The sequence below is a fragment of the Bos indicus x Bos taurus genome, chromosome X (assembly GCF_003369695.1).
Source record: "Bos indicus x Bos taurus breed Angus x Brahman F1 hybrid chromosome X, Bos_hybrid_MaternalHap_v2.0, whole genome shotgun sequence".
Taxonomy (NCBI): domain Eukaryota; kingdom Metazoa; phylum Chordata; class Mammalia; order Artiodactyla; family Bovidae; genus Bos; species Bos indicus x Bos taurus.
The window spans coordinates 131,563,953-131,583,890 of record NC_040105.1 but is presented as its reverse complement, the minus strand read 5'-3'; positions in this window follow the sequence as shown (position 1 = coordinate 131,583,890).

Below are 19,938 nucleotides of genomic sequence, written 5' to 3'. Positions count from 1 at the left end.
AGGTCCTTGCTGTATATCTACTTCATATATAGTAGTGTGTACCTGTTAATCCCAAACTCCTAATTTACTTATCTCCCCAACCCACTTTCCCGTTTGGTAACCAGAAGTTCATTTTCTATCTCTGTGGGTAGAAAAGGCAAATTCTGACCATATTAGGTTCCTGTCAATATTCTTCGATAGTTATACTTCGATAATAGGATAAAAGGTAGATCTCCTGGCACAGCTTACCAGAATCTTAATGATCAACTGATATCTACCAGTTGGTCTATCAAGCTTCATCTTCTGTAATTCTCTGACTTGAACTTTTAGCTAAAACAATTCTGAAAAAAAATCTGCATTTCCACAAACCCACTAGGCTCTAATGTATATATCTTGGTAAATGTATCCTTTCTCCTGGAAGTTCTCTTTCCATTTGTCTGCTTAGAAAATTCTTTCTCTCTTTTTTTTCTTATAAATTTATTTATTTTGATTGGAGGCTAATTAGTTTACAATATTGTATTGGTTTTGCCATACATCAACATCTCATCCTTCATGTCTGAGCTCAAGCGTGGCATCTTCTATAGAAGCTTCCTTGTCTCCCCTATGCTTCCGGTGGACTTTGTATTTGCCTCCTTTATTGCACTTATATTTGTGTTTTGATTACTGGCATGACTGTTTTATACTACACTGTAAAATCCAGGGTAGGAACCATGGCTTCTCTACTTTGTTCAATAATTAGTATAGTGCATGGCGTGTAGCAAAAACTTAGTAAATGTTAGTTGAATGTATTAATGCATTGCAGGATTTCCTTAATAGCTGTTGATAATATTTACCTGGCTCATAGTTTAAGCTTGATTTCTTGGCCTTTTCCCCATTCAAATCAGCACGTGTCACCTATACATGCCACAAGAAAAATGAAAACAAAAAAAAATCCTTAAAGGAGTTTTCAAAGAATTTGAACATCACCTATGTCTCACAGAAATTTAATAAAGTGATTTTAGAAGTCTATTTATCATAAATATACATGTTTTATTTGGTTTCCATTACTTACATAATTCAAAGGCTTACAGAGTTCCTAGTATGCTAAAATTAATTAACTGAAGAGTACGCTGACCAGCATGGAAGGCAATCAGTTGAATAGCTAAAAAGAATATGTGTGGGTTTTAAAGAATGTTAAGCACAGGGGGAATGCTGTGAGGGAGCTGGAAGGCAGAGAGCAGGTTTTCTGCATACGTGGGATGTAGCTCTCTCAGTTGGCCAAGAGCTCTACCTGCTTAGGTAATCATACAGGAAGAGAAATCCAACAGAGTAGACTTTGATTTTTCCTAGGCCTGAGAACTGAACACAAGCCACCAGAAGTCCATTTCTTGACACTGATGGGATGGGTGAAATAAGCTGGAAAATAGTATTGGATTTTGTTGTGATAAAAGTGGTCATACTATTTCTCAAACTGAATTAGGTATTTGTGACAATTTGACTGGAATCAAGATTGCCAGGAGAAATATCAATAACCTCAGATATGCAGATGACACCACCCTTATGGCAGAAAGTGAAGAGGAACTAAAAAGCCTCTTGGTGAAAGTGAAAGTGGAGAGTGAAAAAGTTGGCTTAAGGCTCAACATTCAGAAAACGAAGATCATGGCATCCGGTCCCATCACTTCATGGGAAATAGATGGGGAAATAGCGGAAACAGTGTCAGACTTTATTTTTTTGGGCTCCAAAATCACTACAGATGGTGACTGCAGCTATGAAATTAAAAGACGCTTACTCCTTGGAAGGAAAGTTATGACCAACCTAGATAGCATATTCAAAAGCAGAGACATTACTTTGCCAACAAAGGTCCATCTAGTTAAGGCTATGGTTTTTCCTGTGGTCATGTATGGATGTGAGAGTTGGACTGTGAAGAGGGCTGAACCCTGAAGAATTGATGCTTTTGAACTGTGGTGTTGGAGAAGATTCTTGAGAGTCCCTTGGACTGCAAGGAGATCCAACCAGTCCATTCTGAAGGAGATCAGCCCTGGGATTTCTTTGGAAGGAATGATGCTAAAGCTGAAACTCCAGTACTTTGGCCACCTCATGCGAAGAGTTGACTCATTGGAAAAGACTCTGATGCTGGGAGGGATTGGGGGCAAGAGGAGAAGGGGACGACAGAGGATGAGATGGCTGGATGGCATCACTGACTCAATGGATGTGAATCTGAGTGAACTCCGGGAGTTGGTGGTGGACAGGGAGGCCTGGCGTGCTGCGATTCATGGGGTTGCAAAGGGTCGGACACGACTGAGTGACTGAACTGAACTGAACTGAACTGACTTACTCATATTGTCCAATGTATTTTATTTTAAGGCCTTAAAAAACAGATGGTCTAAATTTGTTTATTGCTTATTTTGGGGGTAACATATGTACTGATAGTATTAAGTTTGCCATCCATACTACACTCAGAAAAAACTTTTTTTTCTGACTCTATAGTGAGGCATGGAGAAGGAAATGGCAACCCACTCCAGTATTCTTGCCTAGAGAATCCTGTATACAGAGGAGCCTGGTGGGCTGCTGTCCATAGGGTCGCATAGAGTCAGACATGACTGAAGCGACTTAGCATACATGCATAGTGAGGCAAGTGAAAAAAGTTATTAACTCCTGATGTGCAACTAATGTACTGTCAAGGTAGTTAAGATTCTTTCTTCAGATACTGAGAATATAGTTAAGATTCTTTCTTCAGATACTGAGAATACAGATTATGGATGTTAATACAGTAGCACAGCACCCTGGACCTAACAGGTGTTTCATAAATATTTGTTTATATAGAAAAGCATATTGTGGCTAACATGTTACATTTGAAGAGTTACATATAACTGAGTCTGTCACTTACTATGCATTTAACATAGGAAATAGGAAAATGTGTTAACTTTTTAGAACAGGTGAGTCACTTAATACAGTGCTAACGGAGCCAAGGATGTGGGTTTGAGTCTGTAAGTGAATGACCAATTGGTGACCCACAGAGATGACAGATGCTGTGACCAGAGGCTGTACCCTAAATGTTTGTTGTCAATTTCCCACCATCGGCTGAGTGATCACTGACCACAAAGGGGAGAGGGTGAGGCCGTATGGCTGCTTCTGTACAACCCATCAGCATGAGAAGAGAAATGATTCACGAAAGTCCAATATGTTGCTTCCTGTGTGAATGGACTTGAAGCTCATCTTTTAAGAAGCCTACATACCTAAGAGCTAAGTGAGAACACTCACATTGTTTCTGGTAATTTCTATTAAGAATTGAGACAAGTATTCAAATTTTGGATCTATTTAACACATTTAAAATCTCAGGCTCACCGTTTTTCTTTTGTTAGCTTACTAGTTGTTATTGATACTCCCTACACTTAGAGTATGGCAACACTAACACAACAGATAGCCATAAGCATTGGAAGTCTGAAGTGACAGGATTATTACTGTGGATTCGCATTTCGATTTTCTTTTAAATAAAATCTTTATATAGGATGGTTAATTTCAGGGAATAAGACTGTTCTGAATTGTCATTTAATGAATGAAATTGTGTTATGTCAATCTTGATCCTCATTCTATACTTCATTGTTTCTGTGTGTATCTGGGACAAAAGAAAAGTTACTTGCCTGTTGTTTTGAAGTATCCTGTAGAGAATATCTACAGATACTTGGTGTTTTCGCAGAAACAACTGGACTCTGAAGTGTAGTAATTTCTAGGGAAAAGAAGAGGTAACTTTAAATATGAAAAAATCATATAGTTCTCCTTGCTGGGCTGCCATAAAGTCTAAAATTACCATAATCAAGAATGTATTTATTTATGGACGTTAAGGCAGTATCTCTGAGTATAAGATCCCTTTTTGTGAAATCCCCTGCTTACCAGCTTCCAGGGGCCCACTGTTGCCATTAGGGACAAGCCTGAACTCCCTGGCTCTAAGTTACTTTGCCAGCTAAACTTCTCACCACTCCCCTGCTCTAGAACAAACTGTTCTGCACTTCATTCAGTAAGCAAAGGGGAACCACAGAGGACTTTTGGGTAGAAGAATTATATGTCTAAAGCTGTATTTCAGGAAGGTTACATTCACAGCAAAATGTAGGACAGATCAACAAGAAAAAGAGATTGGAGACTAATTATTACGGTGCTTAATGGCACAGGAAGCATGAATGGAAAGGAAGGGAAAGTTATGAGAGAATTTAAGGAGGCAGACTGGACTGGAGCAAACAGCAAAGAGTCAAAAATGACTCAGGTTTTGTGCCTGAATAAAGTTAGGAGGAACAGAGCGCTGGTTTGGGGATGAATCTGGTTTTGCACATGTTGAATCTGAGGTACTCATGGGCCGCCCAGGTGAAGATGTCCCAGCGCTGTTAGTAAGTGTGGAGGTTATGCGTGGGAATCTTTTACGGAGATGAACAGAGACTTAGCTAATCTCTAGTTCAGCCCTGGGAGATGGGAAACAGGATGGATTTTTATGTCTGGGGAGAAAAGATGGTAAAAGAGACCTTCCTGGGGAGAATTCTCTTCACTGGGACTCTCTAATGGCTGCATTGTCAGGAACTTACAGAGGCAGTCACAGCAGAGACTCTAACTTCTCACACCTTGTCGATTCCAGAAGGCCTATTCTCCCAGCAATCACTTAAAAATGTGATGCTTATATTTACAACCATGAATAATTCTTCTATCTTCCTTTATCAAATTAATCATGGATTTTATAATCAGTGAAAAAAGCATAACTTGGAAGACTATATGATAAAATGAATTATTTAACCAAAAGATATCAGAGCAATTATAAATACTGTTCATTTTCTTACCTCCATCATTTGAAGGATATGACATCCTAATTGTTTCTCTATCTTTCTGTATGGTTTAACATTCAAGAAAAAAAATTAATTAGTAATTATTCTTCTAAAAGACACTTCTGCTGATTCTAAAGCAATCAGAATAATACAGTATCTTATCTCCCCTTCCCCTCATCTCTACCTCTCTACTAGGTGCTGGTCTCAATGCTAATACATATTATTAACCTCTCACTGGATATCTTTTACAGGTACCTCACTTTAACTAGTTTAAAATGAAGCTTATATTATACCCATGTATGCTATCTTTTCCTATCTTTTCAAACTTGCTACTTGTCTGTCTTCCACATTTTGGTTATAGGTATAATAGTCCTATAACCAATAATAATAATCCAGTGCTCCATTCCAGAAAGCATAGAATTTTTCTGTTTATTTCAGATAAAGCTAGTTTAATCCAGTCTAATGTTTATTGAGTACACTGCCTGGAACTAAGATACATAATTCCTGACCTCAAGAAGTTTATCACCCAGTAGAAAAGACAGACAAATATGATGGAGGATAATGAGTTCTGAGATAGAAGTAGCCCTCAGCATTATGAGAGCATACAAAACCTGCACACAAAAATTAAATCATCACCATTGTTGTCATCTCCTTTTCTCTGGGTCCACACATCTGTTGAGTCACCAAATCCTGACATACTCTAACTCTGAAATATCTTAAATCTGTGGCCTCTGATCACCCTCATTGTCACAGCCTTAGTTCAGGCCTTTATCATTTTTATCTGGACTATCCCAGTAGACTCTAATCTCCTCTATGTAGCTATCTCACACTGCAACTAGAGTATCTTTTAAAACCCAAATCATTTTTATCTCACATCCTACTAAAAAACCGGCAATGGTTTTCTACTACTGAGAGAATAAATTCATACTTCAGCAAGGGATACAAAGTTCTGGCTTCAACCTACCATTTCAGTCTCTTCTGTTCCACTGCTCTGGTTTTGCTGGCTTGAGCTTTCATGCTTTCACTTAACACTGTAAGCCTGTCTGCAATACTGCCTCACTACATCCTTACATCTACTCATCTGAAAACTTCCCACTCATGTTTGAAGACCTAATTCAATGAAAGTGAAGTCGCTCAGTCGTGTCTGACTCTTTGCAATCCCATGAACTGTAGCCTACCAGGCTTCTCTGTCCATGGGATTTTCCAGGCAAGAGTACTGGAGTGGGGTGCCATTGCCTTCTCCAGGGGATCTTCCTGACCCAGGGATTGAACCCAGGTCTCCTGCATTGCAGGCAGACATCTGCTTTACCCTCTGAGCCACCAGGGAATACTACAATTCAATGAAGCCCTCCTTTTATAAAGCTTTTTTAGATTTCTCTAGGCAGGGCTATTTCTCCACACTTTCTGTGCTTCATATTTTATGCAAAGCAAAAGTCTCCTCTCATTTGACTGTAAGGACTTTTGTTTATGTGTCTGATCCCTGGACAGTGCATCCCCAAGAGCAGTGACGTCTTTTCTATCTTTGTATCCTATGTCACCTACTTTCCCCTTTCCCCTTCCTTCTACCTTTCCCTACTTTCTACTAGGACCCGGCCCACAGCAGGTTGTCAATAAACATTAGCTAGCGTCATCATCATCATTATCATCATCAAATATTTGTTAGTTTCTGCTCAACTACATGGTACATTTAGCATGAAGCTGACTCAGAACCTTCTCTACCAGGAAGACGGTTCAGATCTGTGTAGAACTCCATTATTTCTAACCAATCAGTACCATGCCCAGTGAATGGGGATATTCCCTAGAAAGAAAAATTAACCAGATAAATGAGTGGCCAATACAAAGCACCTGAGACATAAAGCTTTCTACCTTTTGTTCTGCTGTGTTACTCTGTACATCATGTGGAGAATGCAACAAGGTTGATCTTCTTTCAGGAGTCTTTACAGAACTATACAAATGCTGGGATGGTCCTATAGGCAAATGAAAGAGAAATCATTTAATTTTTAAATTTGATTGAACTGTAACTGAAGTACAATAAACTGAACATATTTAAAATGTACCATTTGGCTTTGGCATATATATATGTATATATATATACCCTTGAAACCATCACCGCAATCAAGGTAAACATTTACATCATCCCCAAAAGTTTCCTTGTGCCCCCTTATAGTTCATCCCTCTCTCCTCTCCTATCTCCCAGGCAATCACTGATATGCTTTACTATAAATTAGTTTGCATTCTCTACAGTTTGCTATAAATGCAATCAAACAGGGGTTGTACCACCCTTTTTTTTTGTTGGGGGAGGGTGGTGATCTGGCTTCCTTCATTCAGCATATTTTTATATTCATCAATATTGTTGCCTGTATTAATACTTTATTCCTTTTTATTTCTGAGTAGTATCCCATGGTACGGATACCAAGTTTATCCATTTGCCTGCTGAAGAGCATTTAGGTTGTTTCCAATTTGACTATAATGCTGCTATGGACATTGATGTACAAGTCTTTATCTGAACATATATTTTCATATCTTGTGGGCACCTACCTAGGAGTGAAATGACTGAATTACATGGCAGATGTAGTTTAACTTGAGCTGCCAAAATTTTTTCCACAGTGGTTGTACCATTTTACATTCCCACCTGCAATGTCAGACAGTTCTAGTTGCTTCTGCTGCTGCTGCTGCTAAGTCGCTTCAGTCGTGTCCGACTCTGTGCGACCCCATAGACGGCAGCCCACCAGGCTCCTCCGTCCATGGGATTCTCCAAGCAAGAACACTGGAGTGGGTTGCCATTTCCTCCTCCAATGCATGACAGTGAAAAGTCAAAGTGAAGTCGCTCAGTGGTGTCCGACTCTTAGCGACCCCACGGACTGCAGCCTATCAGGCTCCTCTGTCCATGGGATTTTCCAGGCAAGAGTACTGGATGCCATTGCCTTCTCCACTAGTTGCTTCAAGTCCTTGCAAATACTTGGTATGGTCAGTTACTTCAGTTCTACTAGACATTCTACTGGGTGTGTAGTGGTATCTCATTGTGGTTTGATTTCTATTTCCCTAAGGAATAAAGATATTAAACAGTGTTTTGTGTGCTTATTTGCCATCTGTGTATTTTCAGTAAAATGTTTGTTCATGCCTTTTGCCCAAGTTTATTATGTTGTCACATTACATATATTACGTTTTTCTATATTTTACACTTTTTTTTTGGTGATCATGCCTTCTAGATGTAGGTCTGGAGACTACCTTTTGTTGTACTCACTTTTGGGGCTTGAAAAATGAGAAACAGCCATTATGCAACAGGGCTATTTTTTAAATTTTATATTACTTTTTCGTTTTTTGACTAAGTACAAGATCTGTACCCTCATCTTTCATAGGTTTTCACTTACCTGGGGGTAGAGCTAGGGAAGGAAGGAGAAGTTAGAATTTTTAACAGGACAAATGTCATGATGAACACCCAGGTAATAATATTCAATATCTGTCATCCCCCAAAATGATGACACAACCAAGACATTATGCCTTGCAAGCCATGCAGTTGTCTCAAGAATTTCCTTAAATTTTATCTTCCTTTTTGTGTAGAAACATCCTAGAATACTTAGTTGAGAAAATTCTTCATAGTGTCCTGGAGATACCCTTAGCTTACCAAGTAAGGGTTATCTGGGCTCAGGAAGAAAAAGGATATGACTTTAGGAAAGTTAGGGGGAAAATGTCCACTCCTTTAGCAGCTCAGAGATGGTGGGAAAATGGGAAGGTGGTGAGAGTGACTGGAGACCAAAGAAATCAGACAGGGCTTCACATTTTGCTTACGCTGGGCCTTGTGCTTCAGATAACTGAGGTTAACGGAGAGAAAAGAACTATTGCTCAGCTCTCTGTTTAAGACTCTAGAAAGAGATTTCCTTGGCTATCCCTACTCTGACTCTTCCTCCTCACTGGGGTCATGGACCCCAAACTTTGTAATATAGTGTGGTCAGGCAGAGCAAGGCTCTCGCTGAAGTTTTGCTTTCTTTTTCTTTCAGTTTTAAAACATTTCAGCTTTACTGACTTATATAACGGACACATAAAATTGTAAGATAGCTAAAGTGTACATTGTGGTGATCTGATACATATGTATACTGTGAAAGGATTTCTCCCCCCTCACCCATTTAGTTAATTAACATATCCATCACCTCACATATTTATCATGTTGTTCTTAGCAAATTTCAATTATACAATACAGTGTTTTCAACTATAGTCACCATGTTATACATCAGATCCTCAGACCTTATTCATTTTACAGCTGAAAATGTATACCGTTTGACCAACCTCTCCCTATTTCCCCTTGAGGTTTTGCTTTCTTAAGCCACTCTTGGTTCCCATGTGGTATACACATGGCCCAGGAAGGGCTGAGGGTCTAGCTGGGAAGCTTGTCAAGGGGAGTCACTGGGCTGGGGGTAAGAGGGCTCCTCCCAGAGTGTTATGGAGCAGGCAGTCAGGACTCAGGTGGAGTGGGAAATCCAGAGGGTTCTACTAAGCCCAGCGAGACCAGACCATGAGTCATTGCAGTGATGGCCAACTGTGAATGATGACAGGCCAAGCACTATCTCAGTGGAGATAAGGGCATGTCTCTGAAGACCACAGGAGGCAGAGGACAAATAGTCATCCAAGCACCCTTACTTTATTCTGCCTCCATGGAGCTATGGAAGCCAGTGTTCCCCAAAAGTCAATGTGCGTGTCACACATTGGGGTCTTGTGAAAATGCAGGTTCTGATTCAGTAGTGGGGCAGTGCCTGAGATTGCGCTTTTATAATAAGTGCCTCAGTGGCCCATACTGCTGACACTTAGAGGAGTAAGAACATAAGCCACACCTCTTGCCCCAGACAACACCTTTGGGAAAGAAGCACAAATGACTATTTTAGTATTTCTAATTATTTCAATTACTTTTTTGTCCTTGGTGTGACTTCTGGTGACCGGCAGTGACACTCATTTTCTTGATCCTTGGATAAGAAGCTTAAAATTAAAAAAAAAAAAAATTAATAGTGGTGATGACAAAGTTATTCAAGATAGATTCTATTTATACTTTTATGCCCACTAGGGGGAGAATCATATCCTAATCTGTATATGGGGAGAAACTGGAGAGGGGACGTAGTAGGTCTCAGTGGATGGCAAATTTGTACCCCAGAGGACAATGGAATTGGGACATGTCTGGAGACATTTTTGGTTGTTACAAATCAGGGAGAGGGATTTCTCCTGGCATCTAGTGGATAGGGGCCACGTATGATGCTATACATACTACAATGCACGGGATGGTCCCCATAATAAGCAATTATCCAGTGCAACATGCCAAGTGGCAAGGTTAGGAAACCTTAGGATAGATGTGATGGGGAGGCAGGACAGTCACTTTTATAATATTATCTTGTATAGTTAAAGCTCTACTGGGCGGGGGGCAGAACTGTCTTCTGGCAAAAGGGAAAAAACTCCATCCCTCTGTCCTGCTCAAGAAGAGCATGGCTTTTTCTTTGTGTGGGGATGCGGACCAGCATAATACCTGTGCTAGAGACCCTGGAGGCCATGTGCTGGAGACCCCACAGTGGCCATGACAATTCTTGGTTGTGCCTCAAAAATCTGGCTGAGGCAACCATACATATATACACCTGATTTGTGAAAAAGGTGACTGCCGTTCCTGTTTCTAATCATTTAGAAATAGACAAAAGGATTCTAAACTATATGTGTGCTAATTGGGTTTTCATTAGAGTTATGTGTATTCCTTGGTGTTGACGTGGTAGAACATGATGTCTTTGTTACAGTGATAAGTCAATTTCATATGTGAAATAGACATCTTCATTCTCCTGTCACCTCTGTAATACTGTGAACATCAAGTTCTTTTATGTTTTCTTTTTCAAAAAGCATTTGAGGTGGGTACTGTTTAAGATGCCTACCTGAAACTTTCCTCCTACTGGAAGGGGAAGTTAACAGTTGAAGATGGAGGGAGAAAGCTGGCTGCTAAAGTGATGTACTGTCTCAGAGGCAGAAGGTTACACTCTCATCTCACTGAACTGAACTGTGAGCTTTTGTTACTGACTCTTCCTTCACAAACTTTTCATTCCTTCCTCCCTCTCACATTGTGTTTATTGACTGGTCCTTTTTAAAAGTTCTCTTGAACCCATTCTCTTGCTCATTTCTTTAAAAGTGAAGTCTTTTCTGCTTTCCTTTAAAACTTCTTTTTATCTGGTTCTTTTCTCTTCTTTCTCTTTTGTTCCCCCTCACACATCTTGTCTCCTGTCCTCTCTTTTCTTCCTTTTTACTATTTAGCGATCCACTTTTAAAAAGTTTTTCATTCCTTCTCTTTCCAACTCTCTACCTTTCATGTATTGACTTTTCACTGGTTTCTCCTTTTCCAAATCAGTTCTATGTGTGTATGTATGTATGCAGGGATGTATGTATGTATGTTTCTACCTATCATCCATCTACCTATCTGCCGTACCTACCTATCCCTCTACCTACCTAGCCATCTATCCATCTATATTATATTCTCTTTTTTAAAAAACTGATTTCTACTTTTTAAACCCATCTCCCTCCATCACACACAATTGTACTTGGCTTTATTGGTTCTCCCCCTCATTCTCACATTGTCTTTTTCTGCTTTTTCCCACTTTCCCCTACTGACTCATCACTTATAAACCTCTTTCCTTTCTTCATTATTTCTTACTTTTGTTCTGTCACCCTTTCTTCCTATCTTCCTTCCTTCCTTCTTTATCTTTGCCCTTCCCACCCTCCTGTCTTCCTTCCTCCCATCCTCCTTTTACTCTCTTTCTGCTGGCTCCCCTTTTATTTTTTTCCTTCCTGCTCTAACTCTTTCATTCTCTTTTTCATGCATTCCTCCTTACTGGCTTCCACTTTTAAAATTATATACCTACCTACCTACTTACCTATCATCTGTATAACTGCCTACCTACCTATTCAGCTCTCAATCATTTATCTTTGTCTTTATTTTTGTCTTTGCTTTCCTGACTCCTACTTTTACAATCTGTCCCCTGTTTTAGGTTTTTTGTAGGAAAATGGTTCCTACATTTTCACTCTTACATTCTCTTCCCTTCTTTAGCTGTCTTCCCTACTGACTCATCCTTTATTTTTAAATCTTTATTTATTTTTGGTTGCGCTGGGTCTTTGTTTCTGCTTGCAGGCTTTCTCTAGCTGCAGCAAACAGGGCCTACTCTCTAGTTGCGGTGGGCAGGCTTCTCATTGCAGAGCCAGACTCTAGGGCATGAGAGCTTCAATAATTGCGGCTCACAGGCTCTAGAGTGTGGGCTCAGTTGTTGTGGCACATGAGCTTGGTTGCTCCACGGCATGTGGGATCTTCCTGGACCAGGGATCGAACTTGTGTCCCCTGCACTGGCAGGTGGATTCTTATCCACTGAGCCACCATGCAAGTTCCACCCTTTGTAAACTTATTGCCTGCCTGCCTTCCTCCTTCCCTCCCTATCTCCCCTACTTCCTGCTTTCCTGACCTCCTTCTTCCTTTCCTTCCTTCTCCTTTACTTCCTTCCCCCTCTCTTCCTCTTATATCCATTTTTGGGGGTTTCCTCTTTTAAACCTGTTTCTCTTCATCTTTTTAATACTGACTTTTAAAAACTAGATCTTCCACATAAAAATCCTGTCTACTTACCCATCTGTCCATCAACCTACCAAACTACCTAGCTGTTCTCCATTCATCTTTATTTGTTTTTAACTGAGTTCCTCTTTTTTAGAGCTTTCTCTCCTCGCTCCCTATAGCCTCCCTTTCTTCTTCCCTCCTTCCTGCCTCCTCTCACTTTCTCCTCTTTGTCCGTCTTCTCCTCACTCCATTCCTTCCGTGGTCTCTGTCTCTCTTCTTTCCCCGCCTGCATGCATGTCTTCCCCCTCCCCTCCCTTGCTTCCTCCCTTCCCGCCATCCCTTCCTCCCCTCTTACTGTCCACTGCCCCTTCGCCCTTTCCTCATGTCTTTCTTCCTTGCTGCTGCCTCCTCCTTTCCTTTCTCCATCCATCCACCCACACTCACTCTCTCATCCTCTTTCATTTGCTTCTCTCTGCTTCTGTCCATTCCTGTCTCCTTCCTCTTCCCCCCCTTTCTCTCTCCCATTTCCTTCTTTCTTCCCTTCCTCCTTCCTTCTATTCTTCTTTTGCTTTGTTTATACTACTCCTTTTGCAAAACATTTCCTTTGTTTCCTTCTCGCTTTCTTTATACATTTTGCTATTGTCGCTTTCTTTATACATTTTGCTATTATCTTTACTACTGCTTTCTCCTTTAAAAAAATCTGTTCTTTCTACCTATCTACCTACCTAGCTGGCTGGCTCTATATCCAGCTGTCAATCACTCTTAAATTGACTCCTACTTTTAAAACTTTTTGGCCCGTGAGACATTCTTCCTTTCTTTCTGTCTCTGACTCTAGTTTTTTCTTTCCTTTCTGTCTCCCATTCTCGTATTTTTCTCTATTTTACATTTTCTTATAATTTTATTCCATTTGAAACCTCTCCTCTTTTTGCTTTCATATGTCTTCCTTTCTTCCTTCGTTCTTTCCTTCTGTTATTCAATTTCTGTTCATCATTTTTTGTTCCCTTTCTGTATTTCTTTCTTCTCTGTTAGCCTCCCTGCCTTCCTGTTTCCCTTTCCTACTTTACCCTACCCTATCCTGTCCTGTCCATCTTCCCTTTTTCTTTTATTCTCTGTGTACTGGCCCCTTTGAAAAATATTTTTTACCTTCTTTCCCTTTCTCTTTTTCTATCTTTTATGTACTGACTTTTATTTATTTATTTTTTAATATAAATTTATTTAGTTTAATTGGAGGCTAATTACTTAACAATATTGTATTGGTTTTGCCATACATCAACATGAATCTGCCACGGGTGTACACGTGTTCCCCATCCTGAACCCCCCTCCCACCTCCCTCCCAGTACCATCCCTCTGGGTCATCCCAGTGCACCAGCCCCAAGCATCCTGTATCATGCATCAAACCTGGACTGGCAATTCATCTCACATATGATATTATACATGTTTCAATGCCATTCTCCCAAATCATCCCACCCTCGCCCTCTCCCACAGAGTCCAAAAGACTGTTCTATACATCTGTGTCTCTTTTGTTGTCTCGCATACAGGGTTATTGTTACCATCTTTCTGAATTCCATATATATGCATTAGTATACTATATTGGTGTTTTTCTTTCTGGCTTACTTTACTCTGTATAATAGGCTCCAGTTTCATCCACCTCATTAGAATTGATTCAAATGTATTCTTTTTAATGGCTGAGTAACACTCCATTGTGTATATGTATGTATTGACTTCTTACTGACTTTTAGAAACTCGGTTCTCTTTTTAAAAATAAGACCTACCTATCCATCCAACCATCAATCATCTATCACTCACCTATCTATGGTTCTATCTATTTATATTTTATATACTTTCCTACTTATCAACCTACTCTCCTGTCAATTCATCCATGAATCTTATATCACTGAAATATTTTAACTGGCTTCTTTTTAGATTTCTTTCCCCACTGTCCACAACTGTGCTTAATTTTCTTATTAATGCATCCTTTTCAAGCCCTTCACACTCTGTTTCATTTCTTTTATATTTTACACTTTCTACAGGCTCATCATTTTAAACTTCTCTTTCCTCCCACTTCCTCCTTTCGATCTTGCCTCTTCTTTTTGTCCTTCTTTAAAAGCTTCTTTCTGTCCCTTCTAGCTCTGCGTCATTCATTGTCCTTTTCTCTTGGTCTTTCCTCCTCTATTTTTATCTCTCCCTTCTGTCATCCCTTTTCTCTCCTCTTTCCTTCTTCCATTCCTTCCCTACTTCCCTCTTTCCACTCTTCTTCCATTCTTTTCGCATTGTCTCCTGTTTTTAGGAGATTTTAATCTTATTTTTAAAGATTTTTCTTTTCATCACTATTTCTTTTTAGTGTGAAATTAATTTTATTATCATTATTAAAATATTTGTGTATTTGGTTAGGCCCCCTGCGTTGGCAGTGCAGTGTCTTAGCCATTGGACCACCAAGGAATCCCTCTTCTTCCTTCTTAAGCTTTTATACTGGCTTCTTTTTAAACTTCTCTTTCTCCCCGCCCCCCGCCCCCCATTCCTCTCGCCTTTCTTTACACTGTCTTAACTGGATTGTCCTTTTAAAGTTCTACCTACCTAGAGGGATGGAACCCAGGCGCCCTGCATTGGGAGCTCAGAGTCTTAGCCACTGGACCACTAGGGAAGCCCCTCCTCTCTCTTTCCTTCCTGTCCCTCCTCCCTTTCCTCGTGTCTTATTCCTTCCTCCTACCTCCTTTCATCATCCACCCTACCACCCTTCTCCCCTCGTCTTCCTTCATTTGTAGTCCCTCCTTCTCCTTTCCTTCCCCCCCCCACTCCCTTCTTCTATTACTACTCCTAAAACTTTTTTCTTTCCTTCCCTCTCTCTTTCTTTATACAGTCTTCTCCTTACAACTGCCTTCTCCTGTAAAAACTTTTTTCTACCTAAATTTCCTACCTATCTAGCTGGCTATCCACATAGGTATCAATCATTTAGCTTTATGTTACGTTTATTGTCTTCTACTTTTAACTATTTGCACATCACACAGTTGTACTTGGTTTTCCTACTTATCCTCCATCACACTCTCACATTCCTTCTCCTTCTGTATGCCATTCTCTTCCTTGACTCATCCTTTATAAAATTCGATTCTTCCTTTCTTCTTTTACTGTCTTCTTTGAAAAAAACTTTTTCTTCTCTCATTTTCTGTATTCTTTGTCCTGTCTTACTACTACTGGTTTCTCCTTTATGAATATCTATTATCAAACTGTCATCTGATTGTCATCAACCAATGTATCATTATTTTATCATTTTAAACTGATTTCTTTCAGATCTCTCTCTCTCCATGCCTTCAATTATACTTAATTTTATCAACATCTCTTTTTAATCTCCTCAGAGTCTCTCACTCACATTTTGTTTTTTATTTTATATTTTTTCCTAGCTTCATCCCTTTTAAAAAATTTTTATGTATTGGAGTAGGGTTGATTTACAATGTGTTAGTGTTAAGCGTACAGCAAAGTGAATCAGTTATATATACATATATCCACTCTTTTTTTGTGTGTGATATTTGAACAAAGCCTATATTTAATAACTGTATCACATGTTAATTTTCTGGGGTTTTTTTCTTTAACAACACAGTATTTCTTTACATTCTCAGAATTGAACTAGAAGTTTCAAGCCTCATTCAAACTTTTAAAAAGTCACTAAGGTTATAAACTTTCTAGACTTTTAGCAGGAATAACAGACGCAAAATACATGGAACTATATCAGACTTCTGAGTGAATGTATAAATTAGAAATCTAGCATTCTATTCATACTGAGTCAAACAAGTGGAATGCCATAAATGTGATAAATTTTTTAGCTAGGCAAAAATTCATAAGCTTTCTAAAATATATATATATATTATCCATACTATTTCTCTATCTATCTATATATATATGTATACAAAAGTTTTTCTACTACACTTGATAAAGGCTTGAGAAAGAACGTCAAAAAATAAAAAAGAGAAATTGGAAAACATAAACTAAATGACATGGGAGCACTAAACATGAAATAGAAAAAGTGAAACAAATTAGATAAAAGTAAAAAATCATCATATAGTCCAGTTGCTTTTAAATATAGCTGCTCATTAGAAACACATCTGGAGCTCTGGAGAAAAAAAGCAATACCTGGGCATTTGTATTTTTCAAAAAATTCCAAGGTAATTCTGATATGCATCTGGATTTTAAAAAGTGATTACAGGTTTTTCTATTAAATAGTAGTTTTAGTGATGTAGAACTTTATTATTTTCCATTGACCAATCATGATACAATGGTATTAAGTGAATAAGTTAGGTAACCAAGAAGCACAAGCTAGAATCAAGATTGCCGGGAGAATATCAATAACCTCTGATATGCTGATGACACCACCCTTATGGCAGAAAGTGAAGAGGAACTAAAAAGCCTCTTGATGAAAGTGAAAGAGGAGAGTGAAAAAGTTGGCTTAAAGCTCAACATTCAGAAAATGAAGATCATGGAATCTTGTCCCATCACTTCATGGGAAATAGATGGGGAAACAGTGGAAACAGTGTCAGACTTTATTTTGGGGGGCTCCAAAATCACTGCAGATGGTTATTGTAGCCACGAAATTAAAAGATGCTTACTCCTTGGAAGGAAAGTTATGACCAACCTAGATAGCATATTCAAAAGCAGAGATATTACTTTGCCAACAAAAGTCCGTCTAGTCAAGGCTATGGTTTTTCCAGTGGTCATGTATGGATGTGAGAGTTGGACTGTGGAGAAAGCTGAGCGCCAAAGAATTGATGCTTTTGAACTGTGGTGTTGGAGAAGACTCTTCAGAGTCCCTTGGACTACAAGGAGATCCAACCAGTCCATCCTAAAGGGGATCAGTCCTGGGTGTTCACTGGAAGGACTGATGCTGAGGCTGAAACTCCAATACTTTGGCCACCTCATGTGAAGAGTTGACTCATTGGAAAATACCCTGATTCTGGGAGGGATTGGGGGCAGGAGGAGAAGGGGACGACAGAGGATGAGATGGCTGGATGGCATCACCGATTCAATGCACACGAGTTTGGTTGAACTCTGGGAGTTGGTGATGGACAGGGAGGCCTGGCGTGCTGTGATTCATGGGGTTGCAAAGAGTTGGACATGACTCAGCGACTGAACTGAACTGAACTAAACCACAATAATAAAAGATGTTCATCAGTTTTCACAATCAATAGTCAGACAAAAAATAAAAGATAATTATGATTGCAAGCCATAATGGAAACATGATTATCCTAACAATATAAGACAATTACATACAATTTGGGGGGGTTAAGTAGAGTGATATGGTAAGTGGAAGTGCATATATGCACATGTTCTCATCCACCCGGCCAGTCTATGTCTTTTGTTTGGTGTACTTAATCCATTTACATTTAAGGTAATTATCAGTATACATGATACTATTGCCATTTCCTCAATTGTTTGGGGTTTATTTCGTGTAGGTCTTTTCCTTCTTGTGTGTTTTCCTGCCTAGAGAAGTTCCTTTAGCATTTGTTGTAAAGCTGATTTTGTGGTGCTGAATTCTCATAACTTCGCTTGTCTGGATAGCTTTTGATTTCTCCATCAAATCTGAAGGAGAGTCTTGCTGGGTAGAGTTTTGGTTGTAGGTTCTTCCCTTTCATCACTTTAGTATCATGCTCTTCCCTTCTAGCTTGTAGAGTTTCTGTTGAGAAATCAGCTGATAACGTTATGGGAGCTCCCTTGTATGTTATTTGTCGTTTTTCCCTTGTTGCTTTTAATATTTTATCTGTCTTTAATTTTTGTCAGTTTCATTATTATATGTCTTGGTGTGTTCCTCCTTGGGTTTATCCTGCCTGGGACTCTGTGTGCTTCCTGGACTTGGTTGACTATTTCCTTTCCCACGTTTGAGGAGCTTTCAGCTATTATCTCTTCAAATATTTTCTCAGGTCCTTTCAGTCTGTCTTCTGGGACCCCTATAATGTGAATGTTGGTGTGTTTAATGTTGTTCCAGAGGTCTCTTAGGCTGTCTTCGTTTTTGTTTTTGGTTTTTTTCATTCTTTTTTCTATATTCTGTTTTGTGGCAGTGATTTCCACCATTCTGTCTTCCAGGTTACTTATCCATTCTGCCTCAATTATTCTGTTACTGATTGCTTCTAGTGTATTGTTCATCTGGTTTTTTGTTCTTTAGTTCTTCTATGTCTTCAGTAAACATTTCTTGCATCTTCTCCACTCTTTTTCTGAGATCCTGGATCATCTTCACTATCATTAGTCTGAATCCTTTATGTGGGAGGTTGCCTATCTCCACTTCAGGTTTTCTCTTGTCCCTTCATCTGGGACATAACTCTCTGCATTTTCATTTTGATTAACTTTCTGTGATGTGGTTTTCATTCTGGCAGCTGCAGGATTGTTCCCTTCTTGCTGCTTCTGTCTTCTGGTGGATGAGGCTAGGGGAGTTGTGTAAGTTTCCTGATGGGAGGGACTGGCAGTGGGGAAAACTGGGTCTTGCTCTGGTGGGCAGGGCCATGTTCAGTAAAGTTTTAATCCAATTATCTGCTGATGGATGGAGTTGCACTCCCTCCCTTCCTAGGGCTTCCCAGGTGGCCCTAGTGGTAAAGAACCTGCCTGCCAACGCAGGAGACATAAGAGATAGAGGTTCAGTCCCTGGGTCAGGAAGAGCCCCTAGATGAGAGCATGGCAACCCACTTCAGTATTCTTGCCTAGAGAATCCCATGGACAGAGGAGTCTGGTGGGCTACAATCCATAGGGTCTCAAAGAGTTGGACACGACTGAAGTGACTTAGCATGCAAGACCCAGGCCTGGGGTCTACAGGCTCTATGGTAGGGTTAATGGCGACTTATAAAGAAGACTTACGCCAAGGGGCACCTTCCAGGACTGCTGCTGCTAGTACAGCAGTGAATCACTGCGACCCATGCCTCCACAGGAGACTCTCAATACTAGCAGGTAGGTCTGGTTCAGTCTCCTGGGGGATCACTGTTCCTTTCTCTTGGGTCTTGGCATGTGCAAGATTTTGTTCATGTCCTCCTAGAGTGCAGTCTCTGTTTCCCCCAGTCCTGTGGAAGTACTGTAATCAAATCCCACTGGCCTTCAAGGTTAGATTCCCTGGGGAGTCTCAGTCCCTTTGCGGGATCCCCAGGCTAGGAAGCCTGATGTGGGGCTCAGAACCTTCTCAACAGTGGGAGAACTTCTTTGGTATTATTGTTCTCCAGTTTGTGGGCTGCCCACTTGGCGGGTATGGGATTTGATTTTATCGTGATTGCGCCCCTACCGTGTCATTGCAGTTTCTTCTTGTCTTTGGAAGTAGGGTATCTTTTTTTAATAGGTTCCAGCATCCTCCTGTCAATGTCTGTTCAACAGCTAGTTGTGATTTTGGTGCTCTTGCAGGAGGAGATGAGCACATGTCCTCTACTCTGCCATCTTGAACTGGAAGCTCCCTCATCCTTTCAAAAGTCTTAATTTTCTTTTCTCCCTCTTTCCCTCCACTCTCTTTACTTCCATTATATTTTATTCTGTCGTTCTTGTTCTATGCATTCTTTATTGGTTCCTCCTTTTAGAACTTATTTTTTTTCTCTCTCTCAAATTTTTTGTAATGATATTTCTTATTTTCTTTTTTAAACAACTTCTTTCTCTCTCTTCCCCTTTCTTTTC